The 25,882-nt window shown below is 36.1% G+C and overlaps 1 protein-coding gene and 1 pseudogene across 4 annotated transcripts in view; one reads left to right on the plus strand and one right to left on the minus strand.

Moving 5' to 3' along the window:
- Positions 1-25,882, plus strand: part of ERC1 (ELKS/RAB6-interacting/CAST family member 1) — a 549,895-nt gene that overhangs the window by 254,282 nt on the left and 269,731 nt on the right. The window lies entirely within an intron of this gene.
- On the minus strand, positions 19,520-20,375 carry LOC308348013 (Y-box-binding protein 1-like; annotated as a pseudogene). Its single transcript has one exon. The product of its transcript is annotated as a Y-box-binding protein 1-like (transcript).

Consider the following 25,882-nt stretch of genomic DNA (forward strand, 5'->3'; position numbering starts at 1 on the left):
GGTAAGGGGTGGCCAGGAGTTGGCATTTTTTTTTAAGGTTTTTTTCTTGTTGTTTGTTTTGTTTTTTTAACAGAGATCACAAGTAGGCAGAGATGCAGGCAGAGAGAGAGGAGGAAGCAGGCTCTCTGCTGAGCAGAGAGCCTGATGCAGGGCTCCATCCCAGAACCCTGGGATCGTGACCTGAGCCGAAGGCAGAGGCTTTAACCCACTGAGCAACCCAGGTGCCCCGATCTGGCATTTTTTTAAGAATGGTAGAAACCATTAAAGAGGTTTAATCAGTGCATGACATCCACTGTTTATGTTTTTAAAAGACTGTCTGGCTACTAGTTGGAAAATAGATTCCACAAGGCTAAGAATGAAGCAAGAAGATCAAATGAGTTATTAGAGTAGCCTAGGCCAGAGTTCTTCAAACTGAGGTAAACATATACCTGGAGATGGCACGAATATTTTCCAAAAGGATGCATGGGCACAGGTGCCCAGCTTCTAAATATCCTTTTCCTTCAAATTGATCTGCCTTAGAGGGCACCTAAGATGAGCAGATTCTTTTTACTTCCCTTTTCATAGTGTGCATCCCTCACTTTACAATAGGCACATCTCTCCTGAATCTAGTATTTTATATTCCTCTAGGGAGGGGAAAAAACCCCTCTGGAACAGTTACAAACAGATAATTGCAAATATTGGCGTTAAGAAGATAGATCAGAAAAGTCAGATTGTTTATAATTCTTTGTTTTCAATAGAATTGGATAACCTAGTTATCAGCTGATAGATAATTATAAATAATTTTTAATAATGGGCTATTGTGTGATTTGGGGCATATAATTCTGAAGGAGTGCAAAATATTGGGACATGCTGCTATAAAACATTTCCTTCCATTCCTATCTATTTATTTATATAAAGGTTTCTTAGTCCTATGAAAAGGAAGCATACAATAGAATTGATACTGAACCCTGAATGAGTAATATTCATCAAGAAATATCTAAACTAATAAAATAAAAATTCCATTAATTTCATTAAGATAAATATATTTAATGATATGACACATTTTTAGTAAAATTTTACTTTTCACATTTAATATGTATTTTTCAAAATATCACATATATAAGTTTCGATTGATCATATGTTAGTAGTAGTTATAATAATCAATTTGAAAGAATTTTGTAATAGAGTATGACCATAGGAAATGTTGTAAATATGAAATTTAAATTTATGTACATATCTTTGATGCAGAAAAGTATGAGAGAGGATCTATACAAACAGTCTAGCATAAAATAAATTACATCATCATAAAATTTTAGGAAGAAATGGAACAGAAACACCAGGTCAAAGAGAAAAAGGAACAAGTAAAATGTTTAATCACTTAAGAACAGTTTGTCTTTATAGTTTTTAAATAGATAAAAGTAGATATAAAGTCACCATAGTATTTATATTTAATTGGATACTTTCTTTTTAAAAAAAGAATGACACTTTATTTTTTGAAAACATTTTAAAATACCTAAGAAATCACATTCTTTGCAACTCTTTAAACTTATGAGTTAAAAATAGATATCAGGTTAAAATTATAGTTATGTAAATATTTTAGGAGGCATACAAACAAAGTCATGTAGCCTTCTGGTCTAGGCAAGAAACTGTAAATTAGGATGTAGGTGGGTAAATTGCATAGTGGCAGTGGGGAATGGAGACAAGTGGATGGATTTAGAATGTCTTTTGGAAGTAGAGCTAAAAAGACTTGGCGCATTCCATGTATGGGTAAGGCTGAAGGAGAAAACAAAGATCCAGTTACTGGCTAGACAAGTGGGTAGATGTTGGTTCCATTTTCTGAGATGAGAAATCCTGAGGGAAATACTTGTTTGAGGATAAGAAAGAAATTATGCTAAAAAAATAATGATAGTTATTATTAGTAGTAGTTATTATTAGTAGTGGAATTATTACCACAACAGATGTATATATCATCCCAGTTTTTTCTTCTGAAATAAACTATTGTCTACTTCATACCTTTTTCAGCTATTTCATTGACATCTCAACCCGAAACCATCCAAATCCAGAACCCTTGATTCCTTGCCTTAAACCAGTTTTTCCCCAGGCCTTTCATCTCATGTGAGAAAACACTCTTATCCTACAAATCTGAAATTAGTCATGGTGCGAGTTAGGAGAAGCGAGTCCGAGAAAAGCTGAAGTGATAGGTTCAGTACAGAGATTGTAAACTCTGGTTCAGAAAGCTACTCCAGAGGTTTAGGGAAGCTATATTACATAGTGGCTAAGAAAGTGGGTTCTGGGTTAGAATCCTTGATTGGAATTATGAAAATTATAATTGCAGAGAAATTATTTCTGTGTCAGTTCCCTGAGCTGTCAGAAATACTTACTGTAACTGCCACACCAAGGAGAGGTTATATGTATAAAGCACTTGTAACAGAGTTGGCGTATAGTAAGCACCCAGTAAACCTTAGTAGCTAAGGTTAAGTAGCTATGTAGGCTTCTCTTGTTACTGCTGTGGCTCTTGATAGCACCAAGGAAAGAGGTTGTTCTCATCAGCAAACAGCCCCAGAGAAACTTAGTATCTACAAGACCCCATCTTAGTGTCTTCAGTACTGGTGGTAACCAGCTTTTTCTTAAAAGTTCCCATTTGCGTATATCAAGTTTTAATCCTTGGGACTTGAGGAAATCCTGTCCCCTGCCACTTCGCAGCCTAGAATGTATAGTATCTGCATCCGCTGAAAATACCACAGCCAGCTAATAGGTTAGTCAAATGGGTATTGTTCTTATCATTTAGTTATTCCTTCTCTGAGAGTCTGTCTTAGGTCAATGCAGGATCTTAATTCTGTCCATTATTTTCCAATATTCTTTTAGGTTCCCCTCATAAAAATAGTTTTAGTAGCTTTAGTAAATGGTTACAAATGTGTGCTGTGGAAATCCAATCCTAATGCTGTCCTTCAGTTTTACAGAGTTATGTATTGTTCTGTGATTTCCTTCAGGAAGGAAAGTAGGGAGGGAAAGAAGAATACTTTCTTTAGCACAATTTAAAACAAAATGAGAGTTTGAGAACATTATGCTTAGATTTTATTCGTAGAAGTCGGAAGATAGAGAAAATTTAAGATTAAAAAAAATGTGTTTGATCCTCATAATCTTAAATTGGAAATATCTGTTTGAATATTCGTGACTTTTTCCTCTTACCAAACACTCAGATGTGCACACAAACACACACATTTTCTGCATACTGAAAATACCTCAAAAACATTATTTCAGCTGCAGTACACCCTCCTAGTGCCCAGGTATGGTATCCAAATACCATTTGGTATTAAGAGGATTTGAGTTCCAAATAGAAGTTACTTTTTTCTTTTGACATAAAGTGAATTCTAGAAATACACATTTTTCTTCACAAGTGCTTATTTGTGACCAAAGCCTCTGTAGTCCTTCTAGCAGCATTCTTCAATAGAACTTTGACCCAATGGAGATGTTTTATATCTCTTCTGTTCAGTATGACAGCTGATGAACACTTAAAATGTGGCTGGAACCACTGAAGAACCAAATTTTTTATCTATTTCATTTTAAAATCTATTTAATTTTAATTTAAATGGCCACATCTGGCTAGTGGCTGCTGTACTAGACAGTGTGTTGGATGGATGGATACTTATATAGACACATACGTACTTAGCAACTGCCATTTAGTTTTTCCTTCTGAGCCTGACAGAGTTGTAGTACCGCTATATAAGGACAAGCACTTTCCTGATGTTGTTGATCCTTTTTTGTTTTTGTTTTTGGAAAAACATCTGTGGTCTTAAAACGTATTTGTCAAAAGTAATTATTCCTCTTTTTTTTTAAGATTTTATTTTTTTATTTGACAGAGAGATTACAAGTAGGCAGAGAGAGGGGGAGAAGCAGGCTCCCTGCCAAAGCAGAGAACCCAATGAGGGGCTTGATCCCAAGACCCCGAGACCAGGCTTACTACTGAGCCACCCAGGCACCCAAAAGTAATTATTCCTTCAAGAAATAATGGTGAAAGACTAGGTTAGTAAAAGACTAGGTCACTTTCAAGAGATACCGTAATGTGTATGTGTGTCTGTGTGTCTGTGTGTGTCTGTGTGTGTGTATTACCCCATGTTTATAGAGTAGTAGACATTTCAATTTATAGCGTGCATAATGGAATTAGTATAGGAAAAAGGAATATAAAAGTTATAGAAACAAGAAAGCAGTGTCTGTCCATAGAGAGAATATGCCACCCTAGTGTTAAGAGTTTAATGGCTTCATAGATAACCATTACTCTGTTATTCATTCCAATAATGCTTATTGAGAGTTTACTATGTGCTGGGAAACGGAATACACTAGTGAACAAAACAAATATGGTCCCTTTCCTCCTGGTGTTTATATGTTAGGAAGATTAATCACGTGTTCACATACATAAACATACTCTTTAAGATTGTGATACAGGCAAATAAATGAAAATATAGAATTATAAAAAGAGTATAACAAGGGGAACTTAGAATGAATGGTCAGGGAAGACATCCCTAAAACAATGATACTTAAATTGACACATCAAAAGTAAATAGGAACTGGTGAGATTTAGAATGTCAGGAAATTTACTTCATGGAAACCACCTGTGTGGACACCCTAATAATGGGAAGAGCATGGTATAGTTATGCTATAGAACTAAAAGGAAATCACCAGTTAATGGAGAATGCTGAGTAGAAGTGAGTTGGTGGCTGGGTGGGTAGGTAGGTGAGTGAGTGAGTGAATAAAGGGATGAAAGAACAGATGGTATGACATGAGACTGGAGAGGTAGGGAGGAACCAGATTATGTAGGATGGTCATGTCAATGATTTTAGATTTTATCTTAATTTTAATGGCTAGCCTTTAACTCATTTTAAGAAGAAGAATGATAAAAATCCATTTCATGTTTCTTTAAAAATTTTTTTAGTTATTTATTTATTTGACAGACAGCGATCACAAGTAGGCAGAGAAGCAGCCAGAGAGAAAGGAGGAAGCAGGCTCCCTGCTGAGCAGAGAGCCCCATGTGGGGCTCAACCCTAGGACCTTAGGATCATGACTCAAGCTGAAGGCAGAGGCCTTAACCCACTGAGCCACCCAGGTGCCCCACCATTTCACGTTTTAAAAAGATTATTCTGGCAGTTATATGAAAAATAAATCAGGGATAAGTAAGAAAAATATAAATGAACAAGGACACTAGGCAGAGTACCTGTTAGGAAGATACTGTGTAATCCAGGAACATAGTAGGGTGTTAGCAATGGAGATGGAGAGATTTATTTGGAGATAGATGCAATGGGATGTGCTGATATTTTGCATATGGAAGATCAGGAAGAGGGAGGTGGTATTTGAGATACCTGTGCCCTCTTTCTCATGAAGGTGTTGTCAACTAGGGACTTGGGTATATGGCTTTAGCTTAAAGGTGCGCTGTGAGCTAAAATAGAAACGTACTCCAGTTACTCTCAAATGCACCTAAATTAAGAAAGTACCTCTTTCTTTATTTCTTTATTTATTTATTTAAAGATTTTATTTATTTATTTGACAGACAGAGATCACAAGTAGGCAGAGAGGCAGGTAGAGAGAGAGAGGAAGAAGCAGGCTCCCTGTTGAGCAGAGAGCCTGATGTGGGACTCAATCCTAGGACCCCGGGATCATGACATGAGCTGAAGGCAGAGGCTTTAACCCACTGAGCCACCCAGGCGCCCCAGTACCTCTTTATTATTACTAGAAAATGTGACACACTGGATGTATATAGCATCTTACTCTTAATATAATTACAATGCTTGAGATACTGACAATTATTGATTACCTATTAACTGCTGATCATTGTGATAAATAATTAATAGTATTTAATCACTTAAATTCTTAGATATATTAGTGTTTCCTGGAGAGAGAAAGAACATCGGGGCTCATAGGGTCCTTTTTCAGAAGAATGAAGTCAGGTTTGCATTTGTTCCCTCTGAATGAAGCAGTGTCTTCATCTTTATTCCATCCTCTTGTCTGGATAAATCCTACTTCTTCCATAAAACCTTCTTTTACCCCCCAAGTCTGAGGTACATGTCTCTCCCATGTTTTTCAGCAGCACTCTGTACTATTTGTTTGACAACAGTGTGTTGTTATTACTTACTCTCTGTCACTGTAAGAGATTATCTCCACCTTCTCTGTTAGAATGAAAGCTCCTTGAGGACAGGTGTTGGGTCTTGTTTATTGTTGTATCTTTAGTAACTACTACCATCATGTCTGGTGCATAGTGGCATTCAGTGAATATTTGTTGAGCGAATGAATTAATAATGAGTGAATGAATAAAATTTTATTCTGACCTCCTGACTGCACTCCTGGTAACAGAAGCATCACTTTATTTACTAAACAATGTGACGTTTAATCGCAATTTTATGACTCTTACATTAGTTACCAAAAAATATTTTGAATTATTATAAAAATATTTTGGATTATTACAAAAATGTTTTGAATTGTTTTCTTCCTTGCAATTCCTCTCCATGGGATTTGATGAAGTACTTCGTCATCTGCCGGAAAAACTCAAAAAAGATTTCACAATCATAGATTTAAAGAATTAGATAGTATTACTTGAAAGCTTATTTTTTGTGGTAAAGAGTATTTGATATTAAAGCATGGTAGCTGCAATGGAAAAATAAAATTTAGAAATCTTCATTATCCCTGAGCTATCCTTACAGTGGAAAGTAAGAGGACTTACTATGTCTCATGCAGTGAATATGCAGCACTCTGTCCCACCGTGACTGATCTTTCAGATAGTGGGAGCTAGCAAAAAGTGATGTTATGTACCATCTAGTCTTCAACTCTGAGATAGCAAAAGCCATGTTATAAAAACATGTAAAATTTCCAAACACTCTATAGAACAGATATAAACTGTGATCAAATTAGGATGAAAATGTTTTTGATTCTACTTTATTTCCATCTGGTGGGACTAATACTTATGATCATCACCGGTGAATTCATTAGGTTTTTCAAGATTTGTCTCATCTCTCCTGCCTTAAAGATAGATTTATAATATTAAGATTGTTTCCTTTTATATAATACTCTAATGGGCTACATTTATAGTTTATAGAAGTTTCTTAACATACATATATGTGTGTGTGTATATATATATGTATATTTTTACTATTTATCCTTTTATGCCTTAAATTGATTTCTGTGTTGGTAGTGATGGGGGTTTTTGAGGTGAGTAGCTGAGCGTCTCAAAGTATTATAAATACAAACATGTTTCTCAACTACGTGTCTTAGAAGAAAATCCAGTTGTAAATTAGCAGTATGAACTTTGCATTGAAAAGAGATTGCTGATTTCTGCAGAAGTCATCATTTTTGGTCAGTGCAAAGATTGAAGGTACTTTGTTCAAAGATTTCATTTTTTTTTTAATTTTACTTTAAAGATTTTTATTTATTTATTTATTTGACAGACAGAGATCACAAGTAGGCAGAGAGGCAGGCAGAGAGAGAGAGAGAGGAGGAAGCAGGCTCCCTGCTGAGCAGAGAGCCCGATGCGGGGCTCGATCCCAGGACCTTGGGATCATGACCTGAGCCGAAAGCAGAGGCTTTAACCCACTGAGCCACCTAGGTGCCCCAAAGATTTCCTTTTTAAAAAGATGTTATTATCAAACATTCTATTGGTAAACATGGGGAAAGTGCGTTTTTAATATTCCAAGAATCTGATACGGTGACAGTTATATTCACATTTTCTCTTTGCCATTGTGTAACCATTTAAGTATTTAAATCAAGCTCTGTCAAGAGGAACTTAGTAAGTTTCATTGTAGACTCTTGCTCTAATGTCAATGAGTTTGAATCTTCTTTGTTATGGTGACTGGTTATGAAATCAGTCACTTGACAGACCCTGAAGTGAGACTGCTGGAAATACGTCATGTCTGCCTTCATGGTGACAGCTGGCTACAAAACAAACCCCACCAGAGCCATTCTGCAATTGACAAGGGACTTCAAAGGCCAACAGGGCTGCCACTTCAAAGAGAATTCTGCCATCTCTGGCTTGTTGAAAGAAGAAGTTAAATGGCTATACCCTGCCATAGCAGAAATCTCCATGTTTAGACTTCTCCTCCTTTTGATCTTAGAAAGATGTATGAAATGCGCTTTAAGTTAAAGGAATGATATAGTCTATAGCAATGGCAACCCAATATGATTCTGCATTTCACTCTACTTCTTAATGGAAATTACCCAAATATGTTCAAATAACAGTAGGTCTAAAAACTCAAATGTCTCAGAGGATGAGTGTTCAAAAAAAGAATCGAAACTTCATATTAATGTTGTAGTCACTTTCACAAATGTGGAGTAAGTCAGATGGTGAATAAAATGGAGCTCTCAGTGTGTTTTTAAAACTCTCCTTCAGTTTCTCCTTGTAATTTTAGTCTCCTTTAGTAGAATCATGTTCTGAATATTGATAGTAGGAACAGCACATAACTAAAACCTGTCGTCTGAAGTCCAATTTGCATGGTTTAAATAGACATTTCTCTTTCTCCCCTTTTAGTAACTTGTACTTGAAATTTTAAACTACCTTGTACTGTTTGAAATGTTACTCATCCATTTATGCTGGATACGATCTTGATATAATTACCTTATCATTGTATTCAACAAAGGGACGATCTCAGAGTTTTAATAAAACTCTTCCAATAAAAGATCAAAATACTAACAAGCATCTTGAAGAATAACAATGAAAAGGCAGCAACATGAATTTTTTCATTTAGATTACTGATAGCCCTGAAAGATACTCATTTGATGGAGTTATATGTAGTGTACTTGAAAAAGAAGAAAGGAAACTTTATAAATAACAGGGCAGTAAAAATATGGAGATTTTATATGTAGTGTGAAGTGAGAGTAGGGCTTGGCCTGAAATCTAAAATTATTGCAAGTCAGTGGCATGACCTTTTTTAACTGCAGTGTTTTCTCTCTCATCCTCTGTATTATAGAAGGATAAAACTGAGAACCCTTAGATTATTTTGCCCTGATCTTGTGTTCTTTTTTTCTCTTAAAACTTCTACTTATAATAAAAGGGTTGACTTAGCAGAAGCTTTAGGGCACTATAATAACTTCCTCTTTAATTTTGCCAGATGGGGTCAGTAGACAACAAGTAAAAAAATTTCTGAAGGGAAACTGGAGCTCCCAGGAAATAACCACATGCGATGGTATAACCCCCCCCCCCAAAAAAATAATAATCAAATAATAATCTTTTTACACATGAGTGGTTTGTAACAGTACTTCTGAAAGTAGTGCATTTGGGTATGCCTTTTTTATTATAGTTTTTTGCTCTTGAAAATTTTTTGATAAAATAGTACATGATTATATTATTCTGGAAGTTCAGGAAATATCTATTTTTCTAAATTTTGGCTTGATTTTTCCTTTTCATTCAACAAAAGGACCACATCTGTGTTTTCCAAAGTTATAATCAAATGAAAAATTAACTGCAGTGGAAAAGAAATAAAACCTTGGCACACCCTAAAATTGAACCACAGAGATGAGTGCCAGACTCCATAGATATTGGTTTTCAAAGTAGACGTGTTTTTATACTTCTGACTAAACTATATAACCACTACTGCACTGGGAAGCACTTTTGGAATCTATGTGGCAGATCTGTAACAGATGATATTTAGTTTGCTTGTAATGAGTTCTTGGGGTGTTTGGCCCTTATTCTGTTATCTCCTACTGAGAAGTTTGATAAACCAAATTATTGACGATAGAGGCAGTCATCCAAGATATCGCTGAAGGTGAAGTCATGAGAGCCAGATGGCTTCCCACTGATTTTTATATGCAGTTTATGTTCTCCTTGGCTGCACCTTCTTGGATGTTTTCAATAAAACATATTTTCCTAGAGAAATATGCACAGCAGGATTTATCCTACACAACAGATAGTTTTTGTGTGTGGCACGGCCCATGCTCTGTTTTGGCACTCATTTGTCCCCTCCTCTTATCTCCACCCTCTCTAATGAATGAGTAAAGAGGTAATAAGGGCTAGTGTAAAGTGCAGTGAACCAGAAGTCAAGTGATATGGATTTTAGCTCTTCTGTTTACGAGCTGTGATTTAAGGTGAGGTTCATAGTCTTTCTAAGCCTCTGTAGTGGAATGAAGTAATTTATTAGCCCACAAGTGTTTTGGTAGCCTATAAAGACAGTATACAAATGTTGAGCATTATTGCTCAACATTATGGCCAGAATAATCGTGTGTGTGTGTGTGTGTGTGTACACAGAATAATCTTGTGTGTGTGTATGTGATGTTTATGAGTTCTCTCTTGGTGTCCTTGGGTTGCCAGACATTAAATCTTATCATTTTATATTTCTTCTTTGATTAATAGTAAATTTGTGGTAAGTAAAATTTTGATTTTTGATGTTACTATTTTTAATAGTATAATATTGATAAATTTTTGATTTTCATATAACTGTCATTTCATTTGCCAGTATTTTTTTATAACCTTTTTCAGGGGTTATATTGAAAATAATATGTTTTCTCCACAAAAAAGCATCTGCAATTGATGAAATACCATTCTGTTTACTTCTAGGTAGCTGTTTGACTTTTTTCCAGTAGTGCAAATGAGAAGGATTAAAATTTTCCATTAAAGTGTCAGTAAACTTTTATTGTTGCAAACTTAAGATAGGAGTACGAAGCTGTTTTATTCAAATTGTTTATTTGATCTTAGAAAAAGGGCTTAAGACCTAAATGCTCTGGTCTCTGTTGGTGACTTATGCAAGTGAGGGGATTGCTGTTTTCTGTGATGAAAAGGAATTAATATTTTCTCCATGTGAAATGGCCAAATGGTTTCAACTATGAAGGAAATTTTTTTCAAAAGCTGGGTAACTTGTACAGCCTTCCTAGCCTGTACTTTAGTCTGTTTTTTGTTTGTTTTGTTTTTTGTTTTTTTGTTGTGTACTTTAGTCTGTTGTCTTGACTTTCTAGTAATGCAGAAAATAACTTTTTTATTTTTCAGAAGAGAATTTACTAGAGCTTGAAGTTCAAGGGAAAATCTTGTCTTTCCACCTCTGTTTATATTTCCTTGAGTTACTCATTTGTCACAAACTCTAATGAGATATAAGGAGGTCTCAGACCCAGATGCAGAAGAGTGTAAAATGATGGTTGCCACGTCTTGTTACTGCTGCTGGAGAAAAAATGTGATGTTGCTTAGATTATTTCTATCCTTTTTTCTTATAGGAGTAGAGAAGAGCCATGGAGTCTATGTGAACCCAGGCAGTTACTAATTTTTGTTTCATTTGATTCTGATATGAATTCTTGGTTGCTGAAGTAAGCAAATTATAGGAGACATTAATCAAGTAACAGTCTTCTGAAAACAAAAAAAAAAGTAGTTTTGAGTGCTTTAGTTCAGATTTTTAGTCTTTAGTTTTGATGCTTTGTTACCAAAAAAATCATTTAAGTGGAATTAGCAGTGAGATAAACATTATTATCCCTTCTTAAACCTGCTTTCCAACCTCGGTGACACAAATGATGAGATTGATAGCAGCAGGGGGACATTTGTTTTGCTTTGAAAATGTGCACCCACATTTTATTGATATGGGATTTTTAAAGCTCCACTTAGGAATGATGAGGGGTTATTATAGGGTTTATCTACCTAAGCCCTCTGGGTTGATAAAGAAAAATTGAGATGGCTTGGGGGATGGGGGAAGCATTTCTTTCACATTGTTGTGTTTGCACTCTTTTTAAATTTTTAAAAACAATGAAATCTTGCCATTTGCAATTACAAGGGTGAACCTAGAGGGTATTTATGCTATGCAAAGTAAGTCAGAGAAAGAAAAATACTGTATGATTTTACTTATATGTGGAATATAAACAAAAAAAGCAAATGATCAAATAGAACAGAAACAGACTCATAGATACAGAGGACAAACTATTGGTTATTAGAGTAGGGAAGAATTGGTGGGTGGGGGAAATAGGTGAAGGGGGGATTAAGAGGTACAAATGTCCAGTTATAAAATAAATTAGTCATGGGGTTATAATATACAGCATGTGGAATATAGTCAATAATATTAGACATACTGTGTCACATATTGCGTCATTATTCAATAATGTATAAAGATATTGAATCACCAGGATGTACACCTGAAACCAAAAGGTTATTGTATGTCAGTCGTATTTTTATTAAAAAAAAATTAGCTTCAGCTAAAGATTTGTAACCACAGCACAGTATTACTGGAAACTTAAAGGGAATTGCCGATGAAGAAACACAGCCCAGTCAGTGTACATTTATTTCTTCTACAAGTCAGTCTTAACCATGGGTTCTTATAAACCATATGCTTTTATAGAAATACACAGCATCATTAACTGCCCTATGGGAATGTGAGCCATATTTTGAGAGATGGTAAAAACATTTTGTAAATTCCTCACCAGTGGAACACAGTAATTATTTCAAGTGTCATTTGCTGATTTTATTCACACTCACAAACCTTTGACATTGTTGACTTATTAGAGAAATGCCACACTATTTAAAAAGTCAAGAAATCTAGTGACTCCCAAGTTGAATTGGAGAAATGTGTTTTCTTTGGTTTCTTTTTCAGTGTTATATATGTGACTCCTACTCATATTTTGGTTCTTCATAAGGTCGGGAGTAAAAGATAGCAGTAGTACCTTACAATTCCTAATCTTAATATACTGCTAAATTCAGTGTTAATTTAGTAAATCAAGTTACTTCAGGAATCACAATATCTTATTTTCAATAAACAATAGAAAATTAAAGCAGTGCTATCATATAAGTCATATACATTAAGGAAATAATTCTTTGGTATCATCTGCTTTATTTCGAAGTTATGGCACAGTGGGGCCAGTGTCCACCCTTTTTAAAGAACTTAGTAGAATTAATTTTACTGTGCCTTCCATCCTAGATTTCATTAGACATTGTCCAAAAAAATAAACCTCCAATTATCTGTGCTGCAACATTATCCCTATCTGTTCAGTACTTTCTTTGCCTCAACATATTCTTCAATTCTTACTCCTTCTACATCTTCCCACTTTGTCACCAAAATTCAGATTCATTTGTCTTCATTCATTCACCAGTTCACCAAGTAGTTACTGAGTTTCTATTCTGTGCCAGTCCCTGACACATACATTCTTAATTTCTTCTCACTCCTCCTCCCCCTCGTCCTTAATTGTAATTAACATACGGTGTTATATTACTTTAAGGTATATAGTATAATGACTCAACAATTCTATATATTGCTCAGTGGTCATTATGGTAAGTGTACTCTTAATCCCCTTTATTCCACCCATATACCCACCCACCTGTCCTCTGGTAACCATCATTTTGTTCTCTGTATTTAAGAGTTTGTTTCTTTTTTGTCTCTTTTGTGTGTATCTTCATTTTTGTTGTTCTTTTTGTTTGTTGAATTCCACATACGAGTGAAATCATGCTATATTTAATTTTTTTTTTTCTTTCTTGAACCGGCTTTCACCTTCTTTGCATGAGGTATAATTTGGCCTCTCCTTTAACAACTTCCAGCAACTCTTTCTGGTGATAAATACATGTTTCTTCTGAACCGTAGGGTTAGAGGTAGGACTCTCACCCTTCCTGTTTCCTGTTACACTTTAAGACCATTATTCCATCACATTATTATGAGAACCCCTACTTCTTCAAGTCCCATGCCATTCTGATATAGCACGGAAGGTTTTCATTGAAGATTTTTATCTCACTGATTTCAGAATCTGTGTGGATAATTCATTTGTTTTCTCATCCTTTCAGTTTCTTTACCTTTGTCTTTGTTGACTTTCTTCATCCCATATTTGGCATCCTAAACCTTATAATCTAGCCTGCCTCCAAGTTCACTCATTACAGTATCTTTCGCTTTAAACACAATTGCCTATTATTTTAGCATTCTTGTTCATTTGTACTATCTTTCCATATCATTTGAACAACTTTTTCTCTTTTTGCTTCATCTAATCCATTAGTCCTCTCTTTCCTTCCTTTTGTATTCCCCGTCTTTGTTTCTTCCTATATTCAGTTTAGAATCCTTTTTCCATTATTTTAGTAGTTCTCATTTTCACATTCTGAATCTTCTGTCTCCTCTATTTAGTCAGATCCCTTTAGTACCTTTCTATTGTATTTGGGATAAAATCCCAAATCCTTCATGTGGCCTACAAGATCATTCTACATCTAGCCCCTTTCTCCCTCTCCTACCACATTTGTACCCTTCTCCTTGTTCTCAGGGTTTGTATCTTTTATCTTCTCCCTCTGCTTTCCCATTTTAGGGCTACTATACTAGCTGGAATGACATTTTCCTCCCCACCTGCTTCTTACTTTCTTGGGGAAACTCTCTAGGCCCCCAAAACATAGATCAAAGCCTCATGTTACTTACTCTCATGGCATATGTACCTTCTACATAATGCTGTACATAGTTTATAATTAAATATTTATGAATTTTATTAATGACTATATAGACTCAAAGCTCAAGAGCTATAGAGAAATATGTCTGTTTTGTTTTCTCTTACATCTTCAATGCCTAACACATAGTACCTGGCACAGGGTGGGAATGAAAGGTTTAGATGGTAGAAGAGAAGGGGGAGAAAGGAAGGAAGGAAAGATGCAAAACTGGGCATGGGAGCACTCTGCGGAGCAATTTATTAGATATAATTGTGGAAAGCTGTTGTGGAACAGTGATACATTGTAGCAAAGCAAAATTAACTCTGAATACAGCGGGTTCTGGCTGCCTAGGTTGGAATCCTGGTTCTATCCCCTCTAGCTGTTAAGGCACTTAAGTGCTCCAAACCTGTATTGTCTTCTATAAAAGTGAGATAATAATATACTTAATATCTAGCCTTACAGGCTTATTGTGAGGATTTAATGAAACGATATCTGTAAAGTGCTTTGAACACTTTGAAGTTTTCAGACAAGGTAAGTTGCTGCTGTTTTTGTTATTATTATTCTTAAAATAGCTATAACTATTCCCTGTTAATAAAATACTATACTATTGGTATATATCTTGTCAAAGAATTACCATGCATTGACGAAAAGAGTATAATGGGAAAAGAGAATATTTCTAGTATGTATGCTAGTATGCAGCGTAATTCTGTAAATTTAAATTCACAGTAATGGTGATTGTGTGATATCTAGAGGATTTTGTTGGGAGAGGATGGTAGAAGGTATATATGAATATATGTGTGTAAGTTCTCACTGATACTTAAGAAATGCTCCTCAACTCAGGAGCTTTTTAAAGAAAGAAGTTTTTTTAATTTAAAAAAATTTTTGGTAATTATATAACAGAGTGGTTCCTAATCTGGAATTTCTTTGAAATCAAGAGAACTGGTAGACTTCTCAAATGAAAATCTGACTTCTATGATGTATGCTTAACCTCTAGGTAATCTTCCTTTGTACACTCCTTTTTTCTTCTAATTGTTTCATTCTTTTGGAGACTTACGCTTCTTATCCTCCTAAGAAACCATAACAATATTTTCCATAAGCATCTTGGGAATGACAAAAAAGTATTTTACTCTCTGTTGGGGAATGGAAGAAGGTGGGAGACTTGAAGATGCAGTCTTTGCCAGCACCTGAAGCACCTAATTTCTTTGCTTTCTTAAGGAAAATGGGTCTGTGGTAAAGTCATAATTTGTTCCTTCTTATTCTGAGTAAAAGTTTATTAGCTTGTGATTTAAGCAAACCATCTGGTCATGCTGGCACTGCACACTATCAAGCCCTGTGCTTTCTCTTAATATGTTACTGGAGGCAGTTAAGTTGCATACTTGAATCCCAGCTCTGGCCTGGCTTTTTTTTTGTATCTTGAAACATATGTTTTTAAAGATCATACTGTAACCTGGAGCACATTTTTAAATGGTTGAGAATTTCTTCGTTGTTTAGTGTGTTATATATCTCTTCATTTCTTCTATTCAGCTTTCCTTACTTTCATCTCTCAGTGACTATACCTGAAACCATATAACTGCTGTGTGGTAGGCGTATAATGGAACAGATATCCAAATGGAGATAGTTGGATGTATTCTCTGGGGTTGTGGAAAAGTAACAGAGTAGTTCAGTTTGACCTTGAAACTGTTTCCCTGGCTGGAGCCCAAGCACAAATGAGATAATTATTTGGAAATCCTTGCCTGTGGTACCATTCTAGCCTTAAAAACAAAAATGCTTTAAAAGTTACTTGGTCGTATGTATTATCTTGGTTGTATGTATATATAATAAGCTAGGAATACCTTGAGGGTCTGGCACTAAAATGGTTGGGAAAATGAAGCAATCTTTAAGAAAATTACATTTTGCTAACAAGCAAAATTCTGTAAGTGGAAGTATGGAATGAAAGTTAAAACATGTCTGTAAACAGAGCAGACTGGATGCTGGGAAAATAACTTCCACAGAAACAATTGAAGATGGTTGATAAAATATGTATCATAAGTTGGAAAGAAAGTAAGGAAATCTCAGGAGATGAATAAGACAGAGAATTAAAATACAGGTACTTGATGAGCTGTTAAACTTGAACATTAGCTCTTAAACTTAAACTTCTTGGAAGGAAAAAGGTGCATGGATGCCCAAAATGGAGAATCTAACAGACAGTCAAATTCCCTATACCCTTTTTATTTTTTATTTTTTTAAGTAGGCTCCATACCCAGTGTAGAGCCCAACACCAGGCCTGAATTCATGACCCTGAGATCAAGTCCTGAGCTGAGATCAAGAGTTGGATACTTAAAATGACAGAACCACCCAGGCACCCCTCCCCACTCTTTTTAAAAGGAATCCATGGCCACCTGGGTGGCTCAGTCGATTGTCTGCCTATAACTCAGGTCATGATCCCAGGGTCCTGGGATCTAGTTCCACATGAGGCCCCTTGCTCAGCAGGGAGTCCACTTCTCCCTCTCCCTTCCACTGCTCATGTTTGTGCACGTGTGCGTGCTCTCTCTCTCAACAAAAATACATTTAAAAAACCAAAAGGAATCCACAATACCCAAAATTGGTCCTTTGAAAACATTAAGAAAAGTGGCTTTTGGTAGTATTAAAAGAGGGGGGGAAAAGGCAGAGTGAACAATTTTTGAAGTGATAAAGGACTTATAACTATGAATCCTGCAAGTTTTAAAAAGATACAAGATTATTTTGCCAGTACATATGAAATTTAGACTCAGTGAACAAATGCAAAAAAAAAAAAAAGGAATTTAGCAAGACTCGCTACATGTGAAAAAGAAAACCTGAAAAAATGAGTCAGTAATAAGATTTTTCCTACAAATTTCAATCCTGAAGAGTTAACAATGGTGACTTTTTAATAGACACAATAAGGACAGATAATTTCAGTCTTACAGAAACAATTCCAGAAAATTAAAAAGAGGGACTAATTAATCACGAACATATTTTATAAGATTAACATAACTTCGTATCAAAATTTGACAAGGTTAGTACAGGAAAAGAAAAGTTTAGGCCTGTCTCAACCATGAACATAAATGCAAAAATTCCTAAACAAAGTATTGCCAATTTAAAGTTAGTGTATGAGAAAGAGAAAAATAAGCATGAAGACATTTTAGGCCTGTTCCAGGAGTCAAGATTGGTGTCTTTAGAAAATTAACTATCATAATCTGCCACATTAAAAGATGTTAGGGGAAAAGTCATGTGATCATCTTAAGAAATGTAGAAACTTCAATTTTTTTTAACTAACAATAGATGGAAATTTCTTTTTTTTTTTCTTCTTAAGTTTTTATTTAGAGGTGCATAGGTGGCTCAGTTAGTTAAGCGTTTGCCTTCGGCCCATGTCATGATCTCAGGGTCCTGGGATTGAGCCCCATAGTGGGCTGAGACATTGGATGTCCCTATGGGGAAAATGAGATTGGCTCAACACCATACACAAAAAAGCAATTCCAGATAATTTAAAGACTAGATGTTGGACACAATACTTAACACTCTTGGATAACTTGTCAGTCAGGTATTGTACAGTAACTGCAAAATAACATAAGTTGTGATGGTTAATTTTATGTGTCAACTTGCTTGCGCCATAAGGTGCCCCGATATTTGGTCAAACTGTTTTTTTTTTTTTTTTTGAGGGTGTTTTGGATGAGATTAACATTTAAATCAATATACTTGAGTAATTCAGATTGCCCTCTGTGAGTCCTGTTCTATTCAAGTTTTCCAGTCAGTTGATTCCCCTCCCCTGACTAGGAGTAAATCCTGCTTGATGGTGTTTGAACTGGGATGTTGGCTTTTGCCTGCTTTTGGAACCCTAATTGCAACACTGAGTCTTGAGTCTTGAGTCTGTCAGTCTTTGGACCAGAACTTCACAATTGCCTGCCTCTCTTGGGTCTCAAGCTTGCCCATTCAGTTTGCAGATCTTGGCATTTGTCAGGTTCCATAATCACATGAGCCAGTTACTTTTAAAATATATGTATGTATGTTTTCTAATAAGTATTTTACATTACATATTGCATATAATTTTTTATAAAATATACATTTTAATATATAATATATACAGTATACTTTATATATTGATATAATTGCTATGGTATATTAATATAACTAATTATATTAATTTAACAATGTATTTAGTTATTGGTTAGGTTTCCCCAGAGAAACAAAACTAACAGGATATATATTGAATACAGTATGTGTGTATATGTGTGTGTTTGCATATGTATGCATATACAGGCATACCTAGGAGACTTTGCCAATTTGGTTCCAGACCACTACAATAAAGCATATAAGGCGATAAAGTGAATCAAATGAATTTTTTTGTTTCCCAGTGTATATATATATCAAAGTTATGTTTACACTGTATTATAGTGTATTAGGTGTGCAATAGCATTATGTCTAAAAAAATAATGTACATGCCTTAATTAAAAAATACTTTATTGCTTAAAAACGCTAACTAGCATCCACACTTTCAGCAAGCTATAATATTTTTGCTGTTGGAGGTTCTTACCTCAGTGTTGATGGCTGTGACTGATCTGGGTGGTGGTTGCTGAAGGTGGGGGTAGCTGTAGCAATTTCTCTATTTTCATTTTTTGGGGTTTTTTTTGACAAGTATTTAGGACCTTTAGTAAGATTTGTTTGCTGTTTGTTGACTTTTTTGAAAAAAAAAATCAAGTTGTTAACTTTTTATTACAAATAGAAATGAGACTTTTAAAAATCTCATCTTGGGGTACCTGGGTGGCTCAGTTGTTAGACATCTGCCTTCGGCTCAGGTTGTGATCCTGGGGTCCTGGGATCGAGTCCCACATCAGGCTCCCCTCTCTGTGGGAAGCCTACTTTTCCCTCTCTAGTCCCCCTGCTTGTGTTTCCTCTCTCGCTATGTCTCTGTCAAATAAATAAATAAAATCTTTTAAAAATATAAAAAAATAATAAAAATAAAAATCTCATCTTGCCCAGATATGAAACAATTTTAAAACCCTTAAAAGTGTATTAGGAAAAAACAGGCTTTTTTAAAACATATTTGTCCTTACTAAAAAGGGATGTTTTTAGGCAAAAACAATAAAAACCCCATGCTCTATAGATAATGCAGATAGTTCTAGTTATTTTGTTAATGGGCAAAAAACAAGCACTTAAGAGCTTCAGCTCCAGTCTTTTGTTAATTTCTTATTCCTGGAATATCAAACTCATTTCTTCTTATTGGATGACTGAACCAGATGATGGTAGAGAATTGATAAACCAGTATTTATTTAGCCCTGCCCTAGTCAGAAGTTGGGGGATTGGAGCAGATGAATTCTTTGCTGGTGGATCAGCTGCTTTTATCTCTTTGCCACTTTGTTGTTTGGGGTTTCCTGGGCACTCGTGTCAATAATTGAAGTTGCGGAAGTACCATTGTTGAGGTGGCTGCTTACCTTGGGTCTCATCTCCTTGATTTTCCTTAATTTCTTTATTGCTGTCTTCTCTATGTTGTCTCTGGTAAGGAGGCCCCTGCAGAATTGTTGTCTGTGACCCTGATAAACATATTCTCTCTCACTGGTCTACCTTGTGCTCCTGAATTCTGGTTGTCAGCACCTTCCAGCACTTCTCCCTGCCCAAGTGGGTTGGAAGACTGTGGTTGATGCCCCCATGGTCTCCTCATGTAGTAAGATGGGAATTGTTGCCTGCAGAAGGTCCGGAACTGTTGGGTCTGGCCTTGAAAGCAGTGTCTAATCCTTCATTCTTTTCCCCACTCTCACTATTTTGGCAGTTCTGCTAGTAATTGCATGGAGGACCCAAGTGCCATGGATAGTGCCTATAATGGTTATGGTCTGCTGCATATTTACTGCCTTGTACTGGAGCTCCACCAGCACCTATACCATTTGCTACCTCCTTACCCTTTCCCCTTCAACAGCATCATATTCCACAGTCCCTCCATCCTCCCACGCTATGAAGGTAGTTCTTGGGTTACTCCTCTTTATGACAGTCAGGTGTACAAATACATCTTCCTTGGTTTATTCCTGTTGATGAGACCATATCCATATCTCACATTGGACCATTCTGCTCTTCCCCACATCTTACACTTGCTGGCAGTGATGTGAGGCCTCCACCACCAACTGTGGGGTCAGGCTTGGTGTCAGCAGTGCTGGGACAGGGGCCAGGACTGGATGGTGACTGGATGGTTTCCACTTCACTGCTCATACTTTTAGTGATGGTGACAGGGCTGGTTTAGGCAGCTGCTGCTCCTCCTGGGGTGTGATGGTAACTAGACCAGAGTTGGTGGGGCTGTTCCAGGCTTTTTGAGGTCTGCTCTCCATGCCCACTACCTATTGGAATTTCTTCAAATGCAGAAACAATGGAGGCACCTGGGTGGCTCAGTTGGTTAAGCATCTGCCTTTGGCTCAGGTAATGATCCCAGGGTCCTGTGGTCAAGCCCTATGTCAGGCCCCCTGCTCAGTGGGGAATCTCTTCTTCACTCTCCCTCTGCCTCCCACCCCCCACTCATCCTTGCTTTCTCTCTCCGTCTCTCAAATGAATAAATAAAATCTTTTAAAAAACGAGAAAACAATGAAGTTTGCCACATCAACTTTTTCTTTCACAAACAGTTTCTCTGTAGCATATGATGCTGTGTGATAGCATTGTAGTCACAGTAGAACTTCCTTCAGAGTTGGAGTCAATCTTCTCAAATCTGCTATTGCTTTATCCACTAAGTTTACATAATTTTCTAAATCCTTTGTTGTTTCTACTGTCTTTATGGCATCTTCAGAGGGAGTAGGTTCCATTTTAAGAAGCCACTTTCTTTGCTCATCTAAAAGAAGCAACTCCTCATCTGTTCAAATTTTATCATGGGATTGCAACAATTAAGTCACGTCTTCAGGCTCCACTTCTAATTCTAGTTCTCTTGCTGTTTCCACTACATCTGCAGTTCCCTCCTCCACTGAAGTCTTGAACCCCTCAAAGTCATCCAGGAGGATTGGAACCAACTTCTTCCAAACTCCTGTTCAGGTTGATATTTTTACCTCTTCCCATGAATCACAAGTGTTCTTACCAGCATCTAGAATGGTGGACTTTTTTTCCAGAAGGTTTTCAATTTACTTGGCCCAGATCCATCAGAGGAATCCCTGTCTATGGCAGCTGTAGCCTTCCTGAAATGTATTTCTTAAATAATAAGACTTAAAATCTGAAATGACTTCTTCTTGCTCCATGGGCTACAGAATGAATGTTTTGTTAGGCATGAAAACAACAATAATCTCATTGTATGTCTCCATCAGAACTCTTCCAGTGTCAGTGAGCAATCATAGTTTGAAAGGAATTTTTTTTTTTCTGAGCAGTAGGTCTCAGCAGTGGACTTAAAATATTTAGTAGACTATGTTGTAAACAAATGTACTGTTACCTAGGCTTTGCTCTTCCAATTATAGAATACAGGCAAAGTAGACTTAGCATGATTCTTAAGGGCCTTAGGATTTTCAGGGTGGTAAATGAGCATTGGCCTCAACTTAAAGTCATTCGCTGTGTTAGCCCCTAACAAGAGAATCAGCCTATATTTTTAAGACAAGCATTGACTTCTCTCTAAGATGTCTTTTTCTTCCAGTAGAAAGCTGTTTCATCTACATTGAACATGCGTTGTTTAGTGTAGCCACCTTCATTAACGATCTTAGCTAGATCTCTTGGATAACTTGCTGCAGTTTCTACATCAGCAGTTACTGCTTCATCTCATACTTTTATGTTATGGAGATAATTCTTCCCTCAAACTACATGAACCAACCTCTGACAACTTCAGATTTCTCTTCTGCGGCTTCCTCACCTTTCTTAGCCTTCACAGAATTGAAGAGAGTTTGGCCTTGCTCTGGATTAGGCTTTGCCTTAAGGAATGTTACAGCTGGTTTGGTCATTCCATAGAATGGAGGGTTAGTAAAACTTTCTCCATATGAGTAATAAGGTTGTTTCTCACTTTCTTATTGTTTGTGTGTTCACTGAAATAGCATTTGTAATTTCCTTTAAGAACTTTTCCTTTGCAGGGGCACCTGGGTGGCTCAGTGGGTAAAGCCTCTGCCTTCGGCTCAGGTCATGATCTCAGGGTTCTGGGATCCAGCCCTGCATCGGGCTCTCTGCTCAGTGGGGAGCCTGCTTCCCCCCCCCCCGCCCCTGCTGCCTGCTTCTCTGCCTACTTGTGATCTCTGTCTGTCAAATAAATAAAAAAATCTTAAAAAAAAAAAAAAATCCTTCCTTTTGGGGCACCTGGGTTGCTCAGTGGGTTAAAGCCTCTGCCTTCAGCTCAGGTCATGGTCCCAGGGTCCTGGGATCGAGCCCCGCATCAGGCTCTCTGCTCAGCAGGGAGCCTGCTTTCCCCCTTCTCTCTCTGCCTGCCTCTCTGCCTACTTGTGATCTCTGTCTGTCAAATAAATAAATAAAATCTTTAAAAAAAAAAAAAAAGAACTTTTCCTTTGCATTCACAATTTGGCTGTTTGGTACAAGAGGTCTGGCTTTCAGGTATCTCGGCTTTGGACCTATCTTCCTCACTAAGCTTAATCATTTCTAGCTTTTGATTTAAAGTGAGAGATATGTGACTCTTTCTTTCACTTGAATATTTAGATACCATTGTAGCATTATTAATTGACCTAATTTCAGTATTGTTATATCTCAGGAATAGAGAGGCCCAAGGAGAGAGAGAGTGACAGGGGTTGGTGGAGAAGGCATAGCACACACTACATTAGACAAGTAAGTTTGCTGTCTTATATGGGTGCAGTTTGTGGTGCCCCAAAAAGAATTAGGGTAGTAACATCAAAAATCACTGATCATATATCACTATAACAAATATAGTAATAATGAAAAAGTTAGAAACATTGGGAGAATTAACATTGTAACATATGAAGTGAGCAAATGCTTTTGGAAATATGGAAACAGACTTGCTTGACATGGGTTGCCACAAAACTTCAGTTTGTAAAAAATAAGGGCTGTGAAGTGCAATAAAACGAGGTATGCCTGTACCCATGCATACATATTGTATTCAGAATATATCCTATTGCTTTTCTTTCTCTGGAGAACCCTAACACACCTATAATAATCATTTATTTCTTCATCACATAGATTGGAGGGTTAGTATAGTTGGCTTTGCTTTAGTTGTTGACTGGGGTGGCTATGCCCTCATGACTCTTTCTAGAACCCAACTGAGAGGGAGTAGCTACTCAGAATGTTGCTTTTTTGGCAATGGTGGAAATGTAGCCTAACCACATGATTTATGAACTTCAGTTTGTTTCTGAATTGCTAACATCCCAATGCTCGAAGCAAGTCACATAGCCAAGCCAGAGAAATATTTTCTGCCCATTATTATGCTATGGGAAGGATGTGGATGAATACTAATACCATAGAGGAATGAATAATTGGGACCACTAATTCAGTCTATTCCTGAAGGCAGTACAAAAGTAGGAAATATCATATGACCCTGAGAATAGGAAGGATTTCTTTTTTTTTTTTTTTTTTTTTTTAGGAAGGATTTCTTAAACAGGATATAAAAGTCACAAATCTTAAAAGGCTTAATAAATTTGCTTATATTAGTGTAAGATTTTGGGGGCACCTGGGTGGCTCAGTTGGTTAAACGTCTGACTCTTGATCTCAGCTCAGGTCTTGTTCTCAAGGTCATGAGTTCAAGCCCCACACTGGGCTCTATGCTGGGCATGGAACCTACTTAAAAAAAAAAAGATATTTTTGATCATACAAAGATATCATAATAAAAGGAACAGTTAAGGTACACGCTGGGAGAAGAACTTTGCTAAGCATTTAATTGATGAAATGTTGGTCTCTAGAATAAATGTTTATGGGTATGTTTAAAATTCCTCCAAAATCAATAAGAATAAGAGAAGCCAGTGGAGGTGGGAAGCAAAGATTTCAGCTTCAATGAAAAGCAGCACAAATGGTCCCTAAATAAATGAAACATGTTTAGTCTTACCTGATGATTATTGAAGTGATAAAGAACTTGATAAAATATGTATTGAGAAATTTATAAAGAGGAAATCAGATTATTGTTTTCTGAACCCATATCTGATCAATGTTACTGCTATAAGTGTCTCTTCATTTGATATAAGTCTCTTCATTTGATATAACATGAAGTACACAGCTTTATTTGTGAAGTACTGTTGTTAAAAAGACAAGTCACATCTCAATCTAATGAAGACTTTAGATATAACTGTCATTTTATAGGAAGCATGAAGATAAGAGAAGCAGTGTAAATAGCACCATTAAAAAAAAATAATCCACTGAATCCAAAATGTGGGACCTTGTATTGAACACATGACTCAAATTTGTTTATTTCTCAAGTCAGTTCTTTTCTGTTGATCTCTTTTTCTATCCTTATGCCAACACTACCTTGAAGTTTTATAGTTAAGTTTTGAAGTCAAGAAGTATGAAATTTTTTCAACTTTATTATTTTCTTTCAAGATAACTTTTCTTATTGTGGCTCCCTCATTTTAATATCAATTTTAGGATTAGCTTGTCAATTTCTGCAAAAAAAGACAGCTAGCGTCTTTATATGGATTACATTGAATCTGTGGATCACTCTGGGGTGTATAGTCAACTTAAAGACCTAAGATCTGTGAACATGATATTTTGCCATTTATTTAAATTTTCTTTAATTTCTTTCAGTAATCCTATAATTTTCAGTATATGTATTATGCATTTTAAGTGAAATTTATACCTAGCTATTTCCTTCTTTTTGATGTTCTTTTAAGTATAATTGTTTTAAATTTCATTTTTGAATGTTTATTGCTTGTGTATGGATAGACAGTTGATTTTGTATATGAATCTTATATTCTGCAACCTTTGTATACTTATTGATTGTATATATATATATATATATATTTTTTTTTAGTAGAGTCTTGGTGTTTGTCACTATATAAGATCATGTCATTTTCAACCAGAGAAAGTTTTGTCTTCCTTTTCAGTGTGGGTGCCTTTTAATTTTTTGTGTATTCTAATTTTGCTGGCTATCAACTTCTAGTACAGTGTTAAATAGACATGGTGAAAAAGGACATTCTAGTCTTGTTCTTGATGCTGGTCCTAGAGGGAAAGCATTCCGTCTTTCATTTGTTAAAGTTTATATTAGCTGTGAGTTTTTCATAAATGCCTTTCATCAGGTAGAGAAAGTTTTTCTTTTTCTCTATCTTCTTGACTGTTTCTATCATGAAAAGTTGTTGGAAATTGTTAAATGCTCTTCTGCATCTACTTAGATGATCATGTAGGTTTTTTGGCTTGTATTCTACTGATATGGTAATTACATTTAATTTTATATGTTAAACCAACCTTGAATTCTTAGGATAAATCTCAGTTTTTATATCTTCCTAGGTTTGATTTTCTTTTCCCCCCCCCCCCTCTATTCAGAAGGAATATTCCTGTGTAATTTCCTCTTTTTTTTTTTTTCTTTTGATATATTTTTGTGGCTTTGTTGTCAGGGTTTCTGCATCATAATCCCTGTTTGCCATGATTCCCATTTCTCTTGCTTTTTGGCATAAGTTGTGCAAAGTTCATCTTTTGTACATTTCTTCCCCCAATTCTGTAATCAGCTGTGTTTTTAAGGAGCCTGTTCAATTT

Source organism: Martes martes, assembly GCF_963455335.1.
Source record: "Martes martes genome assembly, chromosome: 8".
In the NCBI taxonomy this organism is placed as follows: domain Eukaryota; kingdom Metazoa; phylum Chordata; class Mammalia; order Carnivora; family Mustelidae; genus Martes; species Martes martes.